Consider the following 6280-nt stretch of genomic DNA (forward strand, 5'->3'; position numbering starts at 1 on the left):
TCTGGATCTCTGTCCTTCGACTCTGACAAGTTTGTCACAATATGTCCTTAGATGGATCTTAGGATCACCTGTGCTGTCGAACATCTCGAACTTAGGAGGTTTGTACCCCTCCGGCGGTTCCACATCCGGCTGTATGCATAAGTCTTCATAGTTCAACTCTTCTATTCCTTTGCTGCCTTCGACACCCTGAACCCGACTTGTCAATTTCTTGAGTTCTTCAGCCATGTTTTTAATGAGTTGTTCCTTCTCTGAGGATTCTGGTGCATAGGAAGTTGGTTGAGTAGAGTGAGGTATGGTCTCCACATATATGGGGTTGTTCTGATGAGTGCCAGGGACTTGGGTGTAGTGATGGTCATTGGTTGAGTTTTGAGGGTCAGGAATGGGTTGTGGTGTGTTTTGGGGAGTGTGGTAAGTGGCGGTTGGTCGGTACTGGATTGATTGGTGGTGGTGTTGTGGTGGAGTTGGTATGGGTAAGGGATTGAGATTTTGAGGTGGGGGTGTGTATTGATGTGGTGCAGGAGGGTTTTGTGGATGTTGGTTTGGTGTGTTTTAGGGAGGTACTGGGTTCTTTGTGTTTTGCTGATTGATGTCGGGGATGTTCAGGGTGAGTGATAAATTCGCCAAGTTGCGAACCTGCTCTAGCTCTCCTTGTAGCTCCAGTATATTTTGTTACAATCTCAGGACTAGATCATTTGGTGCCGCCGTACTCCGACCGTCTGAAGTTTCTGCGTTCTCAACATTCTCCTTTCGAATACCACTTAAGTCATCCATTTTTGTTTTCCCTTTACCTTTTGTATTTCTTGGAGGAGGAGGAGGAGGAGGAGGAGGAGGTGGAGGGTCTCTAGATCTGGTATGATACGCTGACGATGCTAGTATGAGTGAACCAACTTAAGGGGATGGGAATAATCAAAAATAAAGAAAAACAAAAAGGTAACAAGTTAGTGAGGATTTTGAAATGTTGCGGTATTTAAACACGTATTGCGGGAATGTAAATTCGCATCCTAAATTGGGAGCCTCGTTGTGCCCGAGGTAGGCCTAGCGACAAATAGATCTGGAGAAGTTAGATGCCAACAAATGCCCCATTTCATAATATGAAAATAGACGAATCCCAAAACGACACTATGATGATAGGAAAAAAGATAAGTCACTACTGGCACTTGGCCTTATTACATTTTAGGAAAGCAAGTAAATCTAGCCTATTTGGTCCCAAAAGGACCTTCCCTAGATTCGATCTTCCTGACTCCATCGTACAGGTCTCCCAGCTCGCGCAGACCCAGCAGCAAGTATGCTTTGGCCAGATGTCCTCCTTCAGCTCCTTCAGCGTTCTGTCAATCCTCAATCTTCTTTATGACCTTACCCTCCAGTTCCACTATTCCTCGCTCCAGATATTCCAGCTTCCTGTTGGAGGTGATCGCCATTTCTTTCCATTCCTCAATCAATCTCACATTCCTCTCATGTATTTCCTGGTGCTCATTCTCAAAGTCGTGGACCCTTTTGCGTAGCCTATTGTACTTGACTTGAGCTTCAGCTTCTTTTTCTATGATTCTGTTCCCTCGACTGGCTCCTGGCATCACCATTCCTTTTAAATTGTCTTCTAACCACGCCGGGTAGAGAGGTTCGCACCCTGCATGATACCTGTCAGGCTCAATGGTTTTCTTTTCCACAATGATTTTACAGTGCCACATATGCTGGGCTTGGCACTTTTAAGGAACGTCGTCGTCTCGAAAGTCTGCTCTGAAATGACTCATCTTGGCAACCCTTGGCACAACCTATTTCCTGCCTACTTGCCTCGTAACTCGGATAGGGACATAAGGGTATATCCCCCTCAACCCAATCAGCACCAAGTGTGGAGCGTCTCTGGACCTGATGATGAATTCATCTGTCGGGAACCATTCAAACATCCATTGTACTTGCTCCTTAGTCAGATTGTCGAAAAATTCCACCCACTCTTTGGCACTCTCCGGCTGAGCAAACCTATCCGGAATGTAGGTCATTCGCATGGGGTGATGGAAGGCAATATGGTCATTCCAAGCCCTTTGCGGAAATTCTTGGCGATACTGGACCTTTTGAAGAGGTTCTAGTAACCACAACTGCAGCAACAGGTTACAACCCTCGAAATGCTGGACCCCTCTTTGACAGCGCTCCAGAGCCCTATAGATGTCGGCTATGATCATGGGGACTATGGTGTATGTCTGTCTATTGATCCCTTCCATCAAAGTCTTGGCGACCATGTCCAACCTACTGTGGATTCTTTCCTTTTTCATTGGGAACACTATCAGGCCCAGGAAGCATACAATGAACACGAACACTCTGCGGTGGATATGGCCTAGAGAACTGAGAGAGATCTCGTCATGGTAAGTACGGAAGGACTTGTTGTGGCCGTACCTCTCATATAGATACTTGAAGGGTATCTAAGATTCCTTCAGGCATCTCAAGTCAGCATTTTTATTCAACCCCATCATCTTTAGGAACCCTTTACCAGTACGTTTCTCCGGCACCAATAACCCGGGGCTATCCCAAGTCAATCCCGCAAGCCCTCAAATTTCCGCTAGAAGTGATGTCATTTCTATGTCGCCAAAACGAAACACATCCCTTTCACTATCCTAGAATAAAGTGGCAGCCTCGATCAACCTCTTGTTTCGCTCAATGTCTAGCAGAGAATGTAGATTGCCCAAGTACTTTTTTACGTGTTTCTTGTCGCTTGAGGAAAGGTACTCCCACCAATCTAGTTGCAATGGCGGGATGTTGCTAACCATACCGAATCTGGGGACCTCGTGCCTCATCTTTTGCAAAGCAAAAGGGTTAATCCCTTATATCCCACTAGACTCGACTATTTATACATTCATGATTAGCATATTGTCATTTAGTTCTCTAAATTAATACACAGAACGTGGTTGTGTCCGTTGGGATTATCAAAATCCCGGTGGACTTTTGGATAAGGCTTGTCTTAAAGGATTTTTGTGTGGACAACATATTAATTGTCTAGGTTTGACCATGATGCATGCGCAATTACGATCAGAGTAAGGTTACTATGGGGGGTCTAGAGTGGTACCCTCAAGAGGACAACTTGAGGGGGAAAGGCACAGAACTGTCGACTGCACCGCTGATCGACTAGTTTTACCACAAATAAGCCTTTCCGAATTTAAGGGTAATAAATAGGAAGAGCGCAACCACTCATCAAGCGTTGCTATAGGATTTTATTACGCACGAGTGGAATATGACGTGGAGTATATGCAACAATAAATAGCATGTTTTCAAGTATTTGCATGTAAGAAAGTAATAAATGCAGTATTTAAATAATTGAAAGACAGTAACAGAAAGAAAACAAAGAGACAAGTCAGTTTGCATTTAAATAATTACGATCAGAGTAAGGTTACTATAGGGGGTCTAGAGTGGTACCCTCAAGAGGACAACTTAAGGAAGAAAGGCACGGAACTGTCGACTGTACCGCTGATCGACTAGTTTTACCGCAAATAAGCCTTTCCAAATTTAAGGGTAATAAATAGGAAGAGTGCAACCCCTCATCAAGCGTTGCTATAGGATTTTATTACGCACGAGTGGAATATGACGTGGAGTATATGCAACAATAAATAGCATGTTTTCAAGTATTTGCATGTAAGAAAGTAATAAATGCAGTATTTAAATAATTGAAAGACAGTAACAGAAAGAAAACAAAGAGACAAGTCAGTTTTAGGAATAAAAGAATTATAAATGCTTTAAAAATAGACAGTTAGATTCAAATATAGGGAAAGGGTACGGGATAAAGCATGCTTGGACTAATTCGCAACGATAAGTTCGTTATGGTAAGAGACTAATAATAATCCCCAGCAGAGTCGCCATGCTGTCGCGCCCCCTTTTTTCCCTCCTCGCATAGAGAAGTCCAGGTTACGACATCCCATGGGGGTAATAACTCATTTCCTTTTGGGAATTGGGTTTCTGAAGAGTTGCCACCTAACGTATTATGGTGCGTTAGGCCACCTAGAGCGATTAATTCTTCGACTAGTTTGCATTACCAGAGATTTAGGGTAAGGGCTCGAAGTAACCTTGAGGGGAAGGTGTTAGGCACCCCTCTCGGTCCACAACAGTGGGTCCCGGCCGAACTTATACTTATGAATTAGTCCTTTAAACAAATAAATAGTTTAAACACATACTTGCAAATAAGGCATGTTTTGGGCATTGTATGACTCAATAAGGGGACAAAAAGGGAAGGGATTTCAACAAGTTGCACATATAGAGAAAAAGTAAATTTTAAACATCGGGAATTGGGAAAGAGGGGTCCTAGGTTGGTTAGCCTACAGGATCACCCGACACAATGCCCGGTAATCAGTCCTCAATGAGGGGCTGCACGTGACATTAGCACGTAGTCATCATATCATTACTACCCAATTCCCTCCCCTTGGTCATAGCCTAAACGTTCTAGCAACGTTGAAAATGTCCTATGTGTGCACTACCCATCCCTTCCTCGTGGCCCTGGAGGTATTTAGGACCTCTATTTTTAGGGAAGTTCTAGACCATCCTAAGTTACTTAAAGGAGAAAATTCTAAGCGTCAACCAAAACAAATAGGACTGCACATAGAGAGGGAACAAGTAATGGCTCACATTTTTACCTCCACAAGCAGAACAAATAAATGCACGTCTTAGACAATTGTTTCAGGCACTTGATAAACTTAGAACATGATATCTAGGTGAGCATGAATAATACAACATGAATTAGGTCCAAGAGTCAAAGACCTATTAGCTTGCTTACTGATTTCAAACTTCTGAATATGAGCAGTTTTAAATAACAAAGTGCAGTTTCACAGTTACAGAGTTTAATCGCCCTATAGGCTTGCCTAAACGCATAACAGTGATGTCTTATGAGCATGACATCTATATTGATTAGTAAAATAGTGAACAGTTTTTAAACGAACAACTTGAGATCCTATACACATGCTTTCTAGCGGCACTTATTTAAGTTAGTGTTTGAAAACTCATTAAAGAGGCGACAGATTAATTAAACCAATTCAGAATGAACAAACATGAATTAAACTGATTTATTCAACTAAACTGATTTTAAGTCTTGTAGGCATGACTTCAAAGATTGCGAGTTTGAATACATGTTGTAACGAAGCATGAACTTCAATTACTTTACACCCTATAGGCATGATATCTTATTATAAGGATGATTTAATCCTATAGACATGATATCTAATTATAAGTCTATTTGGATCCTATAAGCATGGTTTCTAATATTGTAAAGCAAACATAACAAACACATTCGAATTAACACAATCTTATAGGCATGGTATCTACCCAATTTACCCAACATGTATATAACTACCCACCCCTTTTTCACTAATCACCCCAATGTTGTTTACAATAATTATTACAGACTGATGGCTTAAATAAAAATACATAAATAAATAGGAGTTAATCTATAGGGAGCCTGCAATAGGCCCAAATGACGAATAGCCTCAAATGCCAAAGTTCCATAGATCGTATCATGTCTAGGTGTGTTAGAGTTCCCTAAGGACCTCAAGGATCCCGGGCTGTGCTCACACCTAGACCTTTTCCCAAACAATAACGGATTTAGGTGCAGTGTGGAAAGGCCAGCTCTGACATGCCATAGTTCAGAGAGATCTCAAGGGTCTCAAGGCAGTACACATGTCAGAGGGGCAGAACCTAGTATCCTAAGAGTCAAGTGAGTGTGTTTGACATAGTCCTGTTTTGAAAATAGTACAGAGATGACTTTAAAAGTAAAAAAGTTTTTTTTCACAAATAGGAAACAACTGGGTGGTAAAAGGCTGTTTGAGAAGAGTACCAAAACAGCAGACAATCAATTGGTCATAAGAGACATCCAGATTCAGAAAAGAAAACTTAACAAGCAAATCTCACATGGGGATGAAAGTATTGTGGAACATAAGAGTCAAATTTGGGGGCAGGGATAGGGCATGGAGGAAACAGATAGTCACAAACTGCATGTAACACTTAGGATCTTAGTAGTTAGGACATAGATAATAGTTGTGGTACAGGAAGCAAGACATGTCTCGAACAAGATTAAACATGCAATGTAAAAAGCAAGCAGGAAAGAGTGCAGAATATCAAGCACACATTGAATAGGACAAAGTCTAGACATGCTAAGCAAAGAAGTAAGTAGAAATGCAAGTTGAATTCATAACTGATGAACTAATGCTGGAATGAAACATATAGGGTTTGGATTTCAAAACTTAACATAGAGACATACCAGTTGAAGAAAAGGGTGCAGAATATAAAGCCAATAAAGTTCCAATATCTAGCCTTG

Source organism: Nicotiana attenuata, chromosome 7 (genome assembly GCF_001879085.1).
Source record: "Nicotiana attenuata strain UT chromosome 7, NIATTr2, whole genome shotgun sequence".
Taxonomy (NCBI): Eukaryota; Viridiplantae; Streptophyta; class Magnoliopsida; order Solanales; family Solanaceae; genus Nicotiana; species Nicotiana attenuata.